The 19,262-nt window shown below is 35.9% G+C and overlaps 13 non-coding genes across 13 annotated transcripts; all 13 read left to right on the top strand.

Moving 5' to 3' along the window:
- Positions 1–690: 690 nt before the first annotated feature.
- TRNAC-GCA (transfer RNA cysteine (anticodon GCA)) lies at positions 691–762 on the top strand. The gene has a single exon. It is a non-coding gene; the product is annotated as a tRNA-Cys (tRNA).
- A 485-nt stretch (positions 763–1,247) lies between these two features.
- TRNAC-GCA (transfer RNA cysteine (anticodon GCA)) lies at positions 1,248–1,319 on the top strand. The gene has a single exon. It is a non-coding gene; the product is annotated as a tRNA-Cys (tRNA).
- A 1,769-nt stretch (positions 1,320–3,088) lies between these two features.
- Positions 3,089–3,160, top strand: TRNAC-GCA (transfer RNA cysteine (anticodon GCA)). Its single transcript has one exon. It is a non-coding gene; the product is annotated as a tRNA-Cys (tRNA).
- A 484-nt stretch (positions 3,161–3,644) lies between these two features.
- On the top strand, positions 3,645–3,716 carry TRNAC-GCA (transfer RNA cysteine (anticodon GCA)). The gene has a single exon. It is a non-coding gene; the product is annotated as a tRNA-Cys (tRNA).
- A 1,127-nt stretch (positions 3,717–4,843) lies between these two features.
- TRNAC-GCA (transfer RNA cysteine (anticodon GCA)) lies at positions 4,844–4,915 on the top strand. Its single transcript has one exon. It is a non-coding gene; the product is annotated as a tRNA-Cys (tRNA).
- Positions 4,916–5,456: 541 nt separating this feature from the next.
- On the top strand, positions 5,457–5,528 carry TRNAC-GCA (transfer RNA cysteine (anticodon GCA)). The gene has a single exon. It is a non-coding gene; the product is annotated as a tRNA-Cys (tRNA).
- Positions 5,529–6,013: 485 nt separating this feature from the next.
- Positions 6,014–6,085, top strand: TRNAC-GCA (transfer RNA cysteine (anticodon GCA)). Its single transcript has one exon. It is a non-coding gene; the product is annotated as a tRNA-Cys (tRNA).
- Positions 6,086–7,267: 1,182 nt separating this feature from the next.
- TRNAC-GCA (transfer RNA cysteine (anticodon GCA)) lies at positions 7,268–7,339 on the top strand. The gene has a single exon. It is a non-coding gene; the product is annotated as a tRNA-Cys (tRNA).
- Positions 7,340–16,129: 8,790 nt separating this feature from the next.
- Positions 16,130–16,201, top strand: TRNAC-GCA (transfer RNA cysteine (anticodon GCA)). Its single transcript has one exon. It is a non-coding gene; the product is annotated as a tRNA-Cys (tRNA).
- A 569-nt stretch (positions 16,202–16,770) lies between these two features.
- On the top strand, positions 16,771–16,842 carry TRNAC-GCA (transfer RNA cysteine (anticodon GCA)). The gene has a single exon. It is a non-coding gene; the product is annotated as a tRNA-Cys (tRNA).
- A 485-nt stretch (positions 16,843–17,327) lies between these two features.
- TRNAC-GCA (transfer RNA cysteine (anticodon GCA)) lies at positions 17,328–17,399 on the top strand. The gene has a single exon. It is a non-coding gene; the product is annotated as a tRNA-Cys (tRNA).
- Positions 17,400–18,593: 1,194 nt separating this feature from the next.
- Positions 18,594–18,665, top strand: TRNAC-GCA (transfer RNA cysteine (anticodon GCA)). Its single transcript has one exon. It is a non-coding gene; the product is annotated as a tRNA-Cys (tRNA).
- Positions 18,666–19,150: 485 nt separating this feature from the next.
- On the top strand, positions 19,151–19,222 carry TRNAC-GCA (transfer RNA cysteine (anticodon GCA)). The gene has a single exon. It is a non-coding gene; the product is annotated as a tRNA-Cys (tRNA).
- Positions 19,223–19,262: the final 40 nt, after the last annotated feature.

The raw sequence follows: 19,262 nt of genomic DNA, 5'->3' as shown, positions 1-19,262 counted from the left end.
TGAAGTCTAAAATTTGTTTGCTGGGAAAATGAGCTAAATATTTATTCAAGATTGTGTCAAATTTTGCAGTATTGGATGGGGGTGTAGCTCAGAGGTGGAGCATTTGACTGCAGATCAAGAGGTCCTTGGTTCAAATCCAAGCGCCCCCTTTTCTTGTTCGTGAATTTTGTCATTGGCAGGACCTCTGCAAGAGTGCAAAATCATGCATAGAAGTTTCAGTTTAAATAAAGAAGAAAAATTGCACCTCTTTTGCTTGACATTTAAGTTACATACTTGTCTTTAGTTTATTTTCGACTTTTAATAAAAAGAAATCTTCACGCTTATTTATGTCACGCGGAGACTTGTCCAAACCATCACACTTAACACACGCAACTGTTTAACTTATCTTACCAAATAATCTCACTTTCCCCAAATATGATGTTTTGAGTCCCATTCTGAAAATCATATTAGATAATGGGAATGAGGCCGAATTATATTCACGCAAAACCCTTTTTCATTTTGGTTGTGTAATGTCGAAGTCGAAAGTTTAATTTTGGGAAAATGTGCTCAAAGTGTGAGATTCAAGTGTAATTATATACTCTAAAAGACTTGTTCATGGTGGTTGTGGACCGGTGAAGTCGATCATTTATTTGCTGGGAAAATGAGCTAAAAAATAGATTCAAGATTGCGTTAAAATTTGTAGTATTGCATGGGGGTGTAGCTCAGAGGTAGAGCATTTGACTGCAGATCAAGAGGTCCTTGGTTCAAATCCAAGCGCCCCCTTTGTCTTTTTTGGGAAATTTATTTTGGTAGAACCATTTATATAGAGCAACGACATGCACGAGGATATCAATTTGACGAAAGAGAAATCGCTCCACCTTTAAGAATACATCGAATATTTCTACTTTGCTTTCCCTTCATCACTAGAGAAGTATTTTTGAAAGAAAACACCCATGAATGTCTTCAGTTTCTTTGAGATGAAAAAGAAAAATATTTACGCATTTTAAGTCACGTGAAGACTTTTCCAAAGCATCTAACTTACATACACAATTATCTGCATTTTGCATCAAAATACATTTCACTTTCCCAAATTTGTATGTAATGAATGCCATTCTGAAAATCAGATGAAATAATGTGACTGAGGTCCAATTATATCCTCTAAAAGACTTGTTCATCGTGGTTGTGGTCTGGTGAAGTCTAAAATTTGTTTGCTGGGAAAATGAGCTAAATATTTATTCAAGATTGTGTCAAATTTTGCAGTATTGGATGGGGGTGTAGCTCAGAGGTAGAGCATTTGACTGCAGATCAAGAGGTCCTTGGTTCAAATCCAAGCGCCCCCTTTTCTTGTTCGTGAATTTTGTCATTGGCAGGACCTCTGCAAGAGTGCAAAATCATGCATAGAAGTTTCAGTTTAAATAAAGAAGAAAAATTGCACCTCTTTTGCTTGACATTTACGTTATGATGCGAGAATTTTCTTTTTTCATCTTACATACTTGTCTTTAGTTTCTTTTCGACTTTAAATTAAAAGCAATCTTCACGCTTATTTATGTCACGCGGAGACTTGTCCAAACCATCACACTTAACACACGCAACTCTTTAACTTATCTTACCAAATAATCTCACTTTCCCCAAATATGATGTTTTGAGTCCCATTCTGAAAATCATATTAGATAATGGGAATGAGGCCGAATTATATTCACGCAAAACCCTTTTTCATTTTGGTTGTGTAATGTCGAAGTCGAAAGTTTAATTTTGGGAAAATGTGCTCAAAGTGTGAGATTCAAGTGTAATTATATACTCTAAAAGACTTGTTCCTGGTGGTTGTGGACCAGTGAAGTCGATCATTTGTTTGCTGGGAAAATGAGCTAAAAAATAGATTCAAGATTGTGTCAAAATTTGTAGTATTGCATGGGGGTGTAGCTCAGAGGTAGAGCATTCGACTGCAGATCAAGAGGTCCTTGGTTCAAATCCAAGCGCCCCCTTTGTCTTTTTTGGGAAATTTATTTTGGTAGAACCATTTATATAGAGCAACGACATGCACGAGGATATCAATTTGACGAAAGAGAAATCGCTCCACCTTTAAGAATACATCGAATATTTCTACTTTGCTTTCCCTTCATCACTAGAGAAGTATTTTTGAAAGAAAACACCCATGAATGTCTTCAGTTTCTTTGAGATGAAAAATAAATTTTTTTACGCATTTTAAGTCACGTGAAGATTTTTCCAAAGCATCTAACTTACGTACACAATTATCTGCAGGTTGCATCAAAATACATTTCACTTTCCCAAATTTGTATGTAATGAATGCCATTCTGAAAATCAGATTAAATAATGTAACTGAGGTCCAATTACATCCTCTAAAAGAATTGTTCATAGTGGTTGTGGTCTGGTGAAGTCGAGAATTTGTTTGCTGGGAAAATGAGCTAAATATTTATTCAAGATTGTGTCAAAATTTGTAGTATTGGATGGGGGTGTAGCTCAGAGATAGAGCATTTGACTGCAGATCAAGAGGTCCTTGGTTCAAATCCAAGTGCCCCCTTTTCTTGTTCGTGAATTTTGTCATTGGCAGGACCTCTGCAAGAGTGCAAAATCATGCATGGAAGTTTCAGTTTAAATAAAGAAGAAAAATTGCACCTCTTTTGCTTGACATTTACGTTATGATGCGAGAATTTTCTTTTTTCATCTTACATACTTGTCTTTAGTTTCTTTTCGACTTTAAATTAAAAGCAATCTTCACGCTTGTTTATGTCACGCGGAGACTTGTCCAAACCATCACACTTAACACACGCAACTGTTTAACTTATCTTACCAAATAATCTCACTTTCCCCAAATATGATGTTTTGAGTCCCATTCTGAAAATCATATTAGATAATGGGAATGAGGCCGAATTATATTCACGCAAAACCCTTTTTCATTTTGGTTGTGTAATGTCGAAGACGAAAGTTTAATTTTGGGAAAATGTGCTCAAAGTGTGAGATTCAAGTGTAATTATATACTCTAAAAGACTTGTTCATGGTGGTTGTGGACCGGTGAAGTCGATCATTTGTTTGCTGGGAAAATGAGCTAAAAAATAGATTCAAGATTGTGTCAAAATTTGTAGTATTGCATGGGGGTGTAGCTCAGGGGTAGAGCATTTGACTGCAGATCAAGAGGTCCTTGGTTCAAATCCAAGCGCCCCCTTTGTCTTTATTGTGAAATTTATTTTGGTAGAACCATTTATATAGAGCAACGACATGCACGAAGATATCAATTTGACGAAAGAGAAATCGCTCCACCTTTAAGAATACATCGAATATTTCTACTTTGCTTTCCCTTCATCACTAGAGAAGTATTTTTGAAAGAAAACATCCATGAATGTCTTCAGTTTCTTTGAGATGAAAAAGAAAAAAATTACGCATTTTAAGTCAGGTGAAGACTTTTCCAAAGCATCTAACTTACATACACAATTATCTGCAACTTGCATCAAAATACATTTCACTTTCCCAAATTTGTATGTAATGAATGCCATTCTGAAAATCAGATTAAATAATGTGACTGAGGTCCAATTATATCCTCTAAAAGACTTGTTGATAGTGGTTGTGGTCTGGTGACGTCGAGAATTTGTTTGCTGGGAAAATTAGCTAAATATTTATTCAAGATTGTGTCAAAATTTGTAGTATTGGATGGGGGTGTAGCTCAGAGGTAGAGCATTTGACTGCAGATCAAGAGGTCCTTGGTTCAAATCCAAGCGCCCCCTTTTCTTGTTCGTGAATTTTGTCATTGGCAGGACCTCTGCAAGAGTGCAAAATCATGCATAGAAGTTTCAGTTTAAATAAAGAAGAAAAATTGCACCTCTTTTGCTTGACATTTACGCTATGATGCGAGAATTTTCTTTTTTCATCTTACATACTTGTCTTTAGTTTCTTTTCGACTTTAAATTAAAAGCAATCTTCACGCTTGTTTATGTCACGCGGAGACTTGTCCAAACCATCACACTTAACACACGCAACTGTTTAACTTATCTTACCAAATAATCTCACTTTCCCCAAATATGATGTTTTGAGTCCCATTCTGAAAATCATATTAGATAATGGGAATGAGGCCGAATTATATTCACGCAAAACCCTTTTTCATTTTGGTTGTGTAATGTCGAAGTCGAAAGTTTAATTTTGGGAAAATGTGCTCAAAGTGTGAGATTCAAGTGTAATTATATACTCTAAAAGACTTGTTCATGGTGGTTGTGGACCGGTGAAGTCGATCATTTGTTTGCTGGGAAAATGAGCTAAAAAATAGATTCAAGATTGTGTCAAAATTTGTAGTATTGCATGGGGGTGTAGCTCAGAGGTAGAGTATTTGACTGCAGATCAAGGGGCCCTTGGTTCAAATCCAAGCGCCCCCTTTGTCTTTTTTGGGAAATTTATTTTGGTAGAACCATTTATATAGAGCAACGACATGCACGAGGATATCAATTTGACGAAAGAGAAATCGCTCCACCTTTAAGAATACATCGAATATTTCTACTTTGCTTTCCCTTCATCACTAGAGAAGTATTTTTGAAAGAAAACACCCATGAATGTCTTCAGTTTCTTTGAGATGAAAAAGAAAATTTTTTACGCATTTTAAGTCACGTGAAGATTTTTCCAAAGCATCTAACTTACGTACACAATTATCTGCAGGTTGCATCAAAATACATTTCACTTTCTCAAATTTGTATGTAATGAATGCCATTCTGAAAATCAGATTAAATAATGTGACTGAGGTCCAATTACATCCTCTAAAAGAATTGTTCATAGTGGTTGTGGTCTGGTGAAGTCGAGAATTTGTTTGCTGGGAAAATGAGCTAAATATTTATTCAAGATTGTGTCAAAATTTGTAGTATTGGATGGGGGTGTAGCTCAGAGGTAGAGCATTTGACTGCAGATCAAGAGGTCCTTGGTTCAAATCCAAGCGCCCCCTTTTCTTGTTCGTGAATTTTGTCATTGGCAGGACCTCTGCAAGAGTGCAAAATCATGCATAGAAGTTTCAGTTTAAATAAAGAAGAAAAATTGCACCTCTTTTGCTTGACATTTAAGTTACATACTTGTCTTTAGTTTATTTTCGACTTTTAATAAAAAGAAATCTTCACGCTTATTTATGTCACGCGGAGACTTGTCCAAACCATCACACTTAACACACGCAACTGTTTAACTTATCTTACCAAATAATCTCACTTTCCCCAAATATGATGTTTTGAGTCCCATTCTGAAAATCATATTAGATAATGGGAATGAGGCCGAATTATATTCACGCAAAACCCTTTTTCATTTTGGTTGTGTAATGTCGAAGTCGAAAGTTTAATTTTGGGAAAATGTGCTCAAAGTGTGAGATTCAAGTGTAATTATATACTCTAAAAGACTTGTTCATGGTGGTTGTGGACCGGTGAAGTCGATCATTTATTTGCTGGGAAAATGAGCTAAAAAATAGATTCAAGATTGCGTTAAAATTTGTAGTATTGCATGGGGGTGTAGCTCAGAGGTAGAGCATTTGACTGCAGATCAAGAGGTCCTTGGTTCAAATCCAAGCGCCCCCTTTGTCTTTTTTGGGAAATTTATTTTGGTAGAACCATTTATATAGAGCAACGACATGCACGAGGATATCAATTTGACGAAAGAGAAATCGCTCCACCTTTAAGAATACATCGAATATTTCTACTTTGCTTTCCCTTCATCACTAGAGAAGTATTTTTGAAAGAAAACACCCATGAATGTCTTCAGTTTCTTTGAGATGAAAAAGAAAAATATTTACGCATTTTAAGTCACGTGAAGACTTTTCCAAAGCATCTAACTTACATACACAATTATCTGCATTTTGCATCAAAATACATTTCACTTTCCCAAATTTGTATGTAATGAATGCCATTCTGAAAATCAGATTAAATAATGTGACTGAGGTCCAATTATATCCTCTAAAAGACTTGTTGATAGTGGTTGTGGTCTGGTGACGTCGAGAATTTGTTTGCTGGGAAAATTAGCTAAATATTTATTCAAGATTGTGTCAAATTTTGCAGTATTGGATGGGGGTGTAGCTCAGAGGTAGAGCATTTGACTGCAGATCAAGAGGTCCTTGGTTCAAATCCAAGCGCCCCCTTTTCTTGTTCGTGAATTTTGTCATTGGCAGGACCTCTGCAAGAGTGCAAAATCATGCATAGAAGTTTCAGTTTAAATAAAGAAGAAAAATTGCACCTCTTTTGCGTGACATTTACGTTATGATGCGAGAATTTTCTTTTTTCATCTTACATACTTGTCTTTAGTTTCTTTTCGACTTTAAATTAAAAGCAATCTTCACGCTTATTTATGTCACGCGGAGACTTGTCCAAACCATCACACTTAACACACGCAACTCTTTAACTTATCTTACCAAATAATCTCACTTTCCCCAAATATGATGTTTTGAGTCCCATTCTGAAAATCATATTAGATAATGGGAATGAGGCCGAATTATATTCACGCAAAACCCTTTTTCATTTTGGTTGTGTAATGTCGAAGTCGAAAGTTTAATTTTGGGAAAATGTGCTCAAAGTGTGAGATTCAAGTGTAATTATATACTCTAAAAGACTTGTTCCTGGTGGTTGTGGACCGGTGAAGTCGATCATTTGTTTGCTGGGAAAATGAGCTAAAAAATAGATTCAAGATTGTGTCAAAATTTGTAGTATTGCATGGGGGTGTAGCTCAGAGGTAGAGCATTGGACTGCAGATCAAGAGGTCCTTGGTTCAAATCCAAGCGCCCCCTTTTCTTGTTCGTGAATTTTGTCATTGGCAGGACCTCTGCAAGAGTGCAAAATCATGCATAGAAGTTTCAGTTTAAATAAAGAAGAAAAATTGCACCTCTTTTGCTTGACATTTAAGTTACATACTTGTCTTTAGTTTATTTTCGACTTTTAATAAAAAGAAATCTTCACGCTTATTTATGTCACGCGGAGACTTGTCCAAACCATCACACTTAACACACGCAACTGTTTAACTTATCTTACCAAATAATCTCACTTTCCCCAAATATGATGTTTTGAGTCCCATTCTGAAAATCATATTAGATAATGGGAATGAGGCCGAATTATATTCACGCAAAACCCTTTTCATTTTGGTTGTGTAATGTCGAAGTCGAAAGTTTAATTTTGGGAAAATGTGCTCAAAGTGTGAGATTCAAGTGTAATTATATACTCTAAAAGACTTGTTCATGGTGGTTGTGGACCGGTGAAGTCGATCATTTATTTGCTGGGAAAATGAGCTAAAAAATAGATTCAAGATTGCGTTAAAATTTGTAGTATTGCATGGGGGTGTAGCTCAGAGGTAGAGCATTTGACTGCAGATCAAGAGGTCCTTGGTTCAAATCCAAGCGCCCCCTTTGTCTTTTTTGGGAAATTTATTTTGGTAGAACCATTTATATAGAGCAACGACATGCACGAGGATATCAATTTGACGAAAGAGAAATCGCTCCACCTTTAAGAATACATCGAATATTTCTACTTTGCTTTCCCTTCATCACTAGAGAAGTATTTTTGAAAGAAAACACCCATGAATGTCTTCAGTTTCTTTGAGATGAAAAAGAAAAATATTTACGCATTTTAAGTCACGTGAAGACTTTTCCAAAGCATCTAACTTACATACACAATTATCTGCATTTTGCATCAAAATACATTTCACTTTCCCAAATTTGTATGTAATGAATGCCATTCTGAAAATCAGATGAAATAATGTGACTGAGGTCCAATTATATCCTCTAAAAGACTTGTTCATCGTGGTTGTGGTCTGGTGAAGTCTAAAATTTGTTTGCTGGGAAAATGAGCTAAATATTTATTCAAGATTGTGTCAAATTTTGCAGTATTGGATGGGGGTGTAGCTCAGAGGTGGAGCATTTGACTGCAGATCAAGAGGTCCTTGGTTCAAATCCAAGCGCCCCCTTTTCTTGTTCGTGAATTTTGTCATTGGCAGGACCTCTGCAAGAGTGCAAAATCATGCATAGAAGTTTCAGTTTAAATAAAGAAGAAAAATTGCACCTCTTTTGCTTGACATTTAAGTTACATACTTGTCTTTAGTTTATTTTCGACTTTTAATAAAAAGAAATCTTCACGCTTATTTATGTCACGCGGAGACTTGTCCAAACCATCACACTTAACACACGCAACTGTTTAACTTATCTTACCAAATAATCTCACTTTCCCCAAATATGATGTTTTGAGTCCCATTCTGAAAATCATATTAGATAATGGGAATGAGGCCGAATTATATTCACGCAAAACCCTTTTTCATTTTGGTTGTGTAATGTCGAAGTCGAAAGTTTAATTTTGGGAAAATGTGCTCAAAGTGTGAGATTCAAGTGTAATTATATACTCTAAAAGACTTGTTCATGGTGGTTGTGGACCGGTGAAGTCGATCATTTATTTGCTGGGAAAATGAGCTAAAAAATAGATTCAAGATTGCGTTAAAATTTGTAGTATTGCATGGGGGTGTAGCTCAGAGGTAGAGCATTTGGCTGCAGATCAAGAGGTCCTTGGTTCAAATCCAAGCGCCCCCTTTGTCTTTTTTGGGAAATTTATTTTGGTAGAACCATTTATATAGAGCAACGACATGCACGAGGATATCAATTTGACGAAAGAGAAATCGCTCCACCTTTAAGAATACATCGAATATTTCTACTTTGCTTTCCCTTCATCACTAGAGAAGTATTTTTGAAAGAAAACACCCATGAATGTCTTCAGTTTCTTTGAGATGAAAAAGAAAAATATTTACGCATTTTAAGTCACGTGAAGACTTTTCCAAAGCATCTAACTTACATACACAATTATCTGCATTTTGCATCAAAATACATTTCACTTTCCCAAATTTGTATGTAATGAATGCCATTCTGAAAATCAGATGAAATAATGTGACTGAGGTCCAATTATATCCTCTAAAAGACTTGTTCATCGTGGTTGTGGTCTGGTGAAGTCTAAAATTTGTTTGCTGGGAAAATGAGCTAAATATTTATTCAAGATTGTGTCAAATTTTGCAGTATTGGATGGGGGTGTAGCTCAGAGGTGGAGCATTTGACTGCAGATCAAGAGGTCCTTGGTTCAAATCCAAGCGCCCCCTTTTCTTGTTCGTGAATTTTGTCATTGGCAGGACCTCTGCAAGAGTGCAAAATCATGCATAGAAGTTTCAGTTTAAATAAAGAAGAAAAATTGCACCTCTTTTGCTTGACATTTACGTTATGATGCGAGAATTTTCTTTTTTCATCTTACATACTTGTCTTTAGTTTCTTTTCGACTTTAAATTAAAAGCAATCTTCACGCTTATTTATGTCACGCGGAGACTTGTCCAAACCATCACACTTAACACACGCAACTCTTTAACTTATCTTACCAAATAATCTCACTTTCCCCAAATATGATGTTTTGAGTCCCATTCTGAAAATCATATTAGATAATGGGAATGAGGCCGAATTATATTCACGCAAAACCCTTTTTCATTTTGGTTGTGTAATGTCGAAGTCGAAAGTTTAATTTTGGGAAAATGTGCTCAAAGTGTGAGATTCAAGTGTAATTATATACTCTAAAAGACTTGTTCCTGGTGGTTGTGGACCAGTGAAGTCGATCATTTGTTTGCTGGGAAAATGAGCTAAAAAATAGATTCAAGATTGTGTCAAAATTTGTGGTATTGCATGGGGGTGTAGCTCAGAGGTAGAGCATTCGACTGCAGATCAAGAGGTCCTTGGTTCAAATCCAAGCGCCCCCTTTGTCTTTTTTGGGAAATTTATTTTGGTAGAACCATTTATATAGAGCAACGACATGCACGAGGATATCAATTTGACGAAAGAGAAATCGCTCCACCTTTAAGAATACATCGAATATTTCTACTTTGCTTTCCCTTCATCACTAGAGAAGTATTTTTGAAAGAAAACACCCATGAATGTCTTCAGTTTCTTTGAGATGAAAAATAAATTTTTTTACGCATTTTAAGTCACGTGAAGATTTTTCCAAAGCATCTAACTTACGTACACAATTATCTGCAGGTTGCATCAAAATACATTTCACTTTCCCAAATTTGTATGTAATGAATGCCATTCTGAAAATCAGATTAAATAATGTAACTGAGGTCCAATTACATCCTCTAAAAGAATTGTTCATAGTGGTTGTGGTCTGGTGAAGTCGAGAATTTGTTTGCTGGGAAAATGAGCTAAATATTTATTCAAGATTGTGTCAAAATTTGTAGTATTGGATGGGGGTGTAGCTCAGAGATAGAGCATTTGACTGCAGATCAAGAGGTCCTTGGTTCAAATCCAAGCGCCCCCTTTTCTTGTTCGTGAATTTTGTCATTGGCAGGACCTCTGCAAGAGTGCAAAATCATGCATGGAAGTTTCAGTTTAAATAAAGAAGAAAAATTGCACCTCTTTTGCTTGACATTTACGTTATGATGCGAGAATTTTCTTTTTTCATCTTACATACTTGTCTTTAGTTTCTTTTCGACTTTAAATTAAAAGCAATCTTCACGCTTGTTTATGTCACGCGGAGACTTGTCCAAACCATCACACTTAACACACGCAACTGTTTAACTTATCTTACCAAATAATCTCACTTTCCCCAAATATGATGTTTTGAGTCCCATTCTGAAAATCATATTAGATAATGGGAATGAGGCCGAATTATATTCACGCAAAACCCTTTTTCATTTTGGTTGTGTAATGTCGAAGACGAAAGTTTAATTTTGGGAAAATGTGCTCAAAGTGTGAGATTCAAGTGTAATTATATACTCTAAAAGACTTGTTCATGGTGGTTGTGGACCGGTGAAGTCGATCATTTGTTTGCTGGGAAAATGAGCTAAAAAATAGATTCAAGATTGTGTCAAAATTTGTAGTATTGCATGGGGGTGTAGCTCAGAGGTAGCGCATTTGACTGCAGATCAAGAGGCCCTTGGTTCAAATCCAAGCGCCCCCTTTGTCTTTTTTGGGAAATTTATTTTGGTAGAACCATTTATATAGAGCAACGACATGCACGAGGATATCAATTTGACGAAAGAGAAATCGCTCCACCTTTAAGAATACATCGAATATTTCTACTTTGCTTTCCCTTCATCACTAGAGAAGTATTTTTGAAAGAAAACACCCATGAATGTCTTCAGTTTCTTTGAGATGAAAAAGAAAAATATTTACGCATTTTAAGTCACGTGAAGACTTTTCCAAAGCATCTAACTTACATACACAATTATCTGCATTTTGCATCAAAATACATTTCACTTTCCCAAATTTGTATGTAATGAATGCCATTCTGAAAATCAGATGAAATAATGTGACTGAGGTCCAATTATATCCTCTAAAAGACTTGTTCATCGTGGTTGTGGTCTGGTGAAGTCTAAAATTTGTTTGCTGGGAAAATGAGCTAAATATTTATTCAAGATTGTGTCAAATTTTGCAGTATTGGATGGGGGTGTAGCTCAGAGGTGGAGCATTTGACTGCAGATCAAGAGGTCCTTGGTTCAAATCCAAGCGCCCCCTTTTCTTGTTCGTGAATTTTGTCATTGGCAGGACCTCTGCAAGAGTGCAAAATCATGCATAGAAGTTTCAGTTTAAATAAAGAAGAAAAATTGCACCTCTTTTGCTTGACATTTAAGTTACATACTTGTCTTTAGTTTATTTTCGACTTTTAATAAAAAGAAATCTTCACGCTTATTTATGTCACGCGGAGACTTGTCCAAACCATCACACTTAACACACGCAACTGTTTAACTTATCTTACCAAATAATCTCACTTTCCCCAAATATGATGTTTTGAGTCCCATTCTGAAAATCATATTAGATAATGGGAATGAGGCCGAATTATATTCACGCAAAACCCTTTTTCATTTTGGTTGTGTAATGTCGAAGTCGAAAGTTTAATTTTGGGAAAATGTGCTCAAAGTGTGAGATTCAAGTGTAATTATATACTCTAAAAGACTTGTTCATGGTGGTTGTGGACCGGTGAAGTCGATCATTTATTTGCTGGGAAAATGAGCTAAAAAATAGATTCAAGATTGCGTTAAAATTTGTAGTATTGCATGGGGGTGTAGCTCAGAGGTAGAGCATTTGGCTGCAGATCAAGAGGTCCTTGGTTCAAATCCAAGCGCCCCCTTTGTCTTTTTTGGGAAATTTATTTTGGTAGAACCATTTATATAGAGCAACGACATGCACGAGGATATCAATTTGACGAAAGAGAAATCGCTCCACCTTTAAGAATACATCGAATATTTCTACTTTGCTTTCCCTTCATCACTAGAGAAGTATTTTTGAAAGAAAACACCCATGAATGTCTTCAGTTTCTTTGAGATGAAAAAGAAAAATATTTACGCATTTTAAGTCACGTGAAGACTTTTCCAAAGCATCTAACTTACATACACAATTATCTGCATTTTGCATCAAAATACATTTCACTTTCCCAAATTTGTATGTAATGAATGCCATTCTGAAAATCAGATGAAATAATGTGACTGAGGTCCAATTATATCCTCTAAAAGACTTGTTCATCGTGGTTGTGGTCTGGTGAAGTCTAAAATTTGTTTGCTGGGAAAATGAGCTAAATATTTATTCAAGATTGTGTCAAATTTTGCAGTATTGGATGGGGGTGTAGCTCAGAGGTGGAGCATTTGACTGCAGATCAAGAGGTCCTTGGTTCAAATCCAAGCGCCCCCTTTTCTTGTTCGTGAATTTTGTCATTGGCAGGACCTCTGCAAGAGTGCAAAATCATGCATAGAAGTTTCAGTTTAAATAAAGAAGAAAAATTGCACCTCTTTTGCTTGACATTTACGTTATGATGCGAGAATTTTCTTTTTTCATCTTACATACTTGTCTTTAGTTTCTTTTCGACTTTAAATTAAAAGCAATCTTCACGCTTATTTATGTCACGCGGAGACTTGTCCAAACCATCACACTTAACACACGCAACTCTTTAACTTATCTTACCAAATAATCTCACTTTCCCCAAATATGATGTTTTGAGTCCCATTCTGAAAATCATATTAGATAATGGGAATGAGGCCGAATTATATTCACGCAAAACCCTTTTTCATTTTGGTTGTGTAATGTCGAAGTCGAAAGTTTAATTTTGGGAAAATGTGCTCAAAGTGTGAGATTCAAGTGTAATTATATACTCTAAAAGACTTGTTCCTGGTGGTTGTGGACCAGTGAAGTCGATCATTTGTTTGCTGGGAAAATGAGCTAAAAAATAGATTCAAGATTGTGTCAAAATTTGTGGTATTGCATGGGGGTGTAGCTCAGAGGTAGAGCATTCGACTGCAGATCAAGAGGTCCTTGGTTCAAATCCAAGCGCCCCCTTTGTCTTTTTTGGGAAATTTATTTTGGTAGAACCATTTATATAGAGCAACGACATGCACGAGGATATCAATTTGACGAAAGAGAAATCGCTCCACCTTTAAGAATACATCGAATATTTCTACTTTGCTTTCCCTTCATCACTAGAGAAGTATTTTTGAAAGAAAACACCCATGAATGTCTTCAGTTTCTTTGAGATGAAAAATAAATTTTTTACGCATTTTAAGTCACGTGAAGATTTTTCCAAAGCATCTAACTTACGTACACAATTATCTGCAGGTTGCATCAAAATACATTTCACTTTCCCAAATTTGTATGTAATGAATGCCATTCTGAAAATCAGATTAAATAATGTAACTGAGGTCCAATTACATCCTCTAAAAGAATTGTTCATAGTGGTTGTGGTCTGGTGAAGTCGAGAATTTGTTTGCTGGGAAAATGAGCTAAATATTTATTCAAGATTGTGTCAAAATTTGTAGTATTGGATGGGGGTGTAGCTCAGAGATAGAGCATTTGACTGCAGATCAAGAGGTCCTTGGTTCAAATCCAAGCGCCCCCTTTTCTTGTTCGTGAATTTTGTCATTGGCAGGACCTCTGCAAGAGTGCAAAATCATGTATGGAAGTTTCAGTTTAAATAAAGAAGAAAAATTGCACCTCTTTTGCTTGACATTTACGTTATGATGCGAGAATTTTCTTTTTTCATCTTACATACTTGTCTTTAGTTTCTTTTCGACTTTAAATTAAAAGCAATCTTCACGCTTGTTTATGTCACGCGGAGACTTGTCCAAACCATCACACTTAACACACGCAACTGTTTAACTTATCTTACCAAATAATCTCACTTTCCCCAAATATGATGTTTTGAGTCCCATTCTGAAAATCATATTAGATAATGGGAATGAGGCCGAATTATATTCACGCAAAACCCTTTTTCATTTTGGTTGTGTAATGTCGAAGACGAAAGTTTAATTTTGGGAAAATGTGCTCAAAGTGTGAGATTCAAGTGTAATTATATACTCTAAAAGACTTGTTCATGGTGGTTGTGGACCGGTGAAGTCGATCATTTGTTTGCTGGGAAAATGAGCTAAAAAATAGATTCAAGATTGTGTCAAAATTTGTAGTATTGCATGGGGGTGTAGCTCAGAGGTAGCGCATTTGACTGCAGATCAAGAGGCCCTTGGTTCAAATCCAAGCGCCCCCTTTGTCTTTTTTGGGAAATTTATTTTGGTAGAACCATTTATATAGAGCAACGACATGCACGAGGATATCAATTTGACGAAAGAGAAATCGCTCCACCTTTAAGAATACATCGAATATTTCTACTTTGCTTTCCCTTCATCACTAGAGAAGTATTTTTGAAAGAAAACACCCATGAATGTCTTCAGTTTCTTTGAGATGAAAAAGAAAATTTTTTACGCATTTTAAGTCACGTGAAGATTTTTCCAAAGCATCTAACTAACGTACACAATTATCTGCAGGTTGCATCAAAATACATTTCACTTTCCCAAATTTGTATGTAATGAATGCCATTCTGAAAATCAGATTAAATAATGTGACTGAGGTCCAATTACATCCTCTAAAAGAATTGTTCATAGTGGTTGTGGTCTGGTGAAGTCGAGAATTTGTTTGCTGGGAAAATGAGCTAAATATTTATTCAAGATTGTGTCAAAATTTGTAGTATTGGATGGGGGTGTAGCTCAGAGGTAGAGCATGTGACTGCAGATCAAGAGGTCCTTGGTTCAAATCCAAGCGCCCCCTTTTCTTGTTCGTGAATTTTGTCATTGGCAGGACCTCTGCAAGAGTGCAAAATCATGCATAGAAGTTTCAGTTTAAATAAAGAAGAAAAATTGCACCTCTTTTGCTTGACATTTAAGTTACATACTTGTCTTTAGTTTCTTTTCGACTTTTAATTTAAAGCAATCTTCACGCTTATTTATGTCACGCGGAGACTTGTCCAAACCATCACACTTAACACACGCAACTGTTTAACTTATCTTACCAAATAATCTCACTTTCCCCAAATATGATGTTTTGAGTCCCATTCTGAAAATCATATTAGATAATGGGAATGAGGCCGAATTATATTCACGCAAAACCCTTTTTCATTTTGGTTGTGTAATGTCGAAGTCGAAAGTTTAATTTTGGGAAAATGTGCTCAAAGTGTGAGATTCAAGTGTAATTATATACTCTAAAAGACTTGTTCATGGTGGTTGTGGACCGGTGAAGTCGATCATTTGTTTGCTGGGAAAATGAGCTAAAAAATAGATTCAAGATTGTGTCAAAATTTGTAGTATTGCATGGGGGTGTAGCTCAGAGGTAGCGCATTTGACTGCAGATCAAGAGGCCCTTGGTTCAAATCCAAGCGCCCCCTTTGTCTTTTTTGGGAAATTTATTTTGGTAGAACCATTTATATAGAGCAACGACATGCACGAGGATATCGATTTGACGAAAGAGAAATCGCTCCACCTTTAAGAATACATCGAATATTTCTACTTTGCTTTCCCTTCATCACTAGAGAAGTATTTTTGAAAGAAAACACTCATGAATGTCTTCAGTTTCTTTGAGATGAAAAAGAAATTTTGGTACGCATTTTAAGTCACGTGAAGACTTTTCCAAAGCATCTAACTTACATACACAATTATCTGCATTTTGCATCAAAATACATTTCACTTTCCCAAATTTGTATGTAATGAATGCCATTCTGAAAATCTGATGAAATAATGTGACTGAGGTCCAATTATATCCTCTAAAAGACTTGTTGATAGTGGTTGTGGTCTGGTGAAGTCGAGAATTTGTTTGCTGGGAAAATGAGCAAAATATTTATTCAAGATTGCGTCAAAATTTGTAGTATTGGATGGGGGTGTAGCTCAGAGGTAGAGCATTTGACTGCAGATCAAGAGGTCCTTGGTTCAAATCCAAGCGCCCCCTTTCTTGTTCGTGAATTTTGTCATTGGCAGGACCTCTGCAAGAGTGCAAAAACATGCATAGAAGTTTCAGTTTCAACAAAGAAGAAAAATTGCACTTCTTTTGCTTGACATTTACGTTATGATGCGAGAATTTTCTTTTTTCATCTTAGATACTTGTCTTTAGTTTCTTTTCGACTTTTAATTAAAAGCAATCTTCACGCTTATTTATGTCACGCGGAGACTTGTCCAAACCATCACACTTAACACATGCAACTGTTTAACTTATCTTACCAAATAATCTCACTTTCCCCAAAAATGATGTTTTGAGTCCCATTCTGAAAATCATATTAGATAATGGGAATGAAGCCGAATTATATTCACGCAAAACCCTTTTTCATTTTGGTTGTGTAATGTCGAAGTCGAAAGTTTAATTTTGGGAAAATGTGCTCAAAGTGTGAGATTCAAGTGTAATTATATACTCTAAAAGACTTGTTCATGGTGGTTGTGGACCGGTGAAGTCGATCATTTGTTTGCTGGGAAAATGAGCTAAAAAATAGATTCAAGATTGCGTCAAAATTTGTAGCAATGCATGGGGGTGTAGCTCAGAGGTAGAGCATTTGACTGCAGATCAAGAGGTCCTTGGTTCAAATCCAAGCGCCCCCTTTGTCTTTTTCGGGAAATTTATTTTGGTAGAACCATTTATATAGAGCAACGACATGCACGAGGATATCGATTTGACGAAAGAGAAATCGCTCCACCTTTAAGAATACATCGAATATTTTTACTTTGCTTTCCCTTCATCACTAGAGAAGTATTTTTGAAAGAAAACACTCATGAATGTCTTCAGTTTCTTTGAGATGAAAAAGAAATTTTGGTACGCATTTTAAGTCACGTGAAGACTTTTCCAAAGCATCTAACTTACATACACAATTATCTGCAACTTGCATCAAAATACATTTCACTTTCCCAAATTTGTATGTAATGAATGCCATTCTGAAAATCAGATTAAATAATGTGACTGAGGTCCAATTATATCCTCTAAAAGACTTGTTCATCGTGGTTGTGGTCTGGTGAAGTCTAGAATTTGTTTGCTGGGAAAATGAGCTAAATATTCATTCAAGATTGTGTCAAAATTTGTAGTTTTGGATGGGGGTGTAGCTCAGAGGTAGAGCATTTGACTGCAGATCAAGAGGTCCTTGGTTCAAATCCAAGCGCCCCCTTTTCTTGTTCGTGAATTTTGTCATTGGCAGGACCTCTGCAAGAGTGCAAAAATATGCATAGAAGTTTCAGTTGAAATGAAGAAGAAAAATTGCACCTCTTTTGCGTCACATTTACGTTATGATGCGAGAATTTTCTTTTCCATCTTACATACTTGTCTTTAGTTTCTTTTCGACTTTTAATTAAAAGCAATCTTCACGCTTATTTATGTCACACGGAGACTTGTCCAAACCATCACACTTAACACACGCAACTGTTTAACTTATCTTACCAAATAATCTCACTTTCCCCAAAAATGATGTTTTGAGTCCCATTCTGAAAATCATATTAGATATTGGGAAGGAGGTCGAATTATATTCACGCAAAACCCTTTTTCATTTTGGTTGTGTAATGTCGACGTCGAATGTTTAATTTTGAGAAAATGTGCTCAAAGTGTGAGATTAAGTGTAATTATATAATCTAAAAGACTTGTTCATGGTGGTTGTGGACCGGTGAAGTCGATCATTTGTTTGCTGGGAAAATGAGCTAAAAATTATATTCAAGATTGCGTCAAAATTTGTAGTATTGCATGGGGGTGTAGCTCAGAGGTAGAGCATTTGACTGCAGATCAAGAGGTCCTTGGTTCAAATCCATGCGCCCCCTTTTCTTATTCGTGAATTTTGTCATTGGCAGGACCTCTGCAAGAGTGCAAAAACATGCATTGAAGTTTCAGTTTAAAAAAAGAAGAAAAATTGCACTTCTTTTGCTTGACATTTACGTTATGATGCGAGAATTTTATTTTTTCATCTTACATACTTGTCTTTAGTTTCTTTTCGACTTTTAATAAGAATAAATCTTCACGCTTATTTATGTCACGCGGAGACTTGTCCAAACCATCACACTTATCACACGCAACTGTTTAACTTATCTTATCAAATAATCTCACTTTCCCCAAAAATGATGTTTTGAGTCCCATTCTGAAAATCATATTAGATAATGGGAATGAGGCCGAATTATATTCACGCAAAACCCTTTTTCATTTTGGTTGTGTAATGTCGAAGTCGAAAGTTTAATTTTGGGAAAATGTGCTCAAAGTGTGAGATTCAAGTGTCATTATATACTCTAAAAGACTTGTTCATGGTGGTTGATAATTTGTATGCTGGGAAAATGAGCTAAAAAATAGATTCAAGATTGCGTTAAAATTTGTAGTATTGTATGGGGGTGTAGCTCAGAGGTAGAGCATTTGACTGCAGATCAAGAGGTCCTTGGTTCAAATCCAAGCGCCCCCTTTGTCTTTTTTTGGGAAATTTATTTTGGTAGAACCATTTATATAGAGCAACGACATGCACGAGGATATCAATTTGACGAAAGAGAAATCGCTCCACCTTTAAGAATACATCGAATATTTTTACTTTGCTTTCCCTTCATCACTAGAGAAGTATTTTTGAAAGAAAACACTCATGAATGTCTTCAGTTTCTTTGAGATGAAAAATAAATTTTGTACGCATTTTAAGTCACGTGAAGACTTTTCCAAAGCATCTAACTTACATACACAATTATCTGCAACTTGCATCAAAATACATTTCACTTTCCCAAATTTGTATGTAATGAATGCCATTCTGAAAATCAGATTAAATAATGTGACTGAGGTCCAATTATATCCTCTAAAAGACTTGTTCATCGTGGTTGTGGTCTGGTGAAGTCTAGAATTTGTTTGCTGGGAAAATGAGCTAAATATTCATTCAAGATTGTGTCAAAATTTGTAGTTTTGGATGGGGGTGTAGCTCAGAGGTAGAGCATTTGACTGCAGATCAAGAGGTCCTTGGTTCAAATCCAAGCGCCCCCTTTTCTTGTTCGTGAATTTTGTCATTGGCAGGACCTCTGCA

Source organism: Lethenteron reissneri, chromosome 63, assembly GCF_015708825.2.
Source record: "Lethenteron reissneri isolate LAM-NWPU_2019-01 chromosome 63, ASM1570882v1, whole genome shotgun sequence".
In the NCBI taxonomy this organism is placed as follows: Eukaryota; Metazoa; Chordata; class Hyperoartia; order Petromyzontiformes; family Petromyzontidae; genus Lethenteron; species Lethenteron reissneri.
Note: the sequence above shows the minus strand (reverse complement) of the source record. Positions and strands in the feature narration are given on the sequence as shown.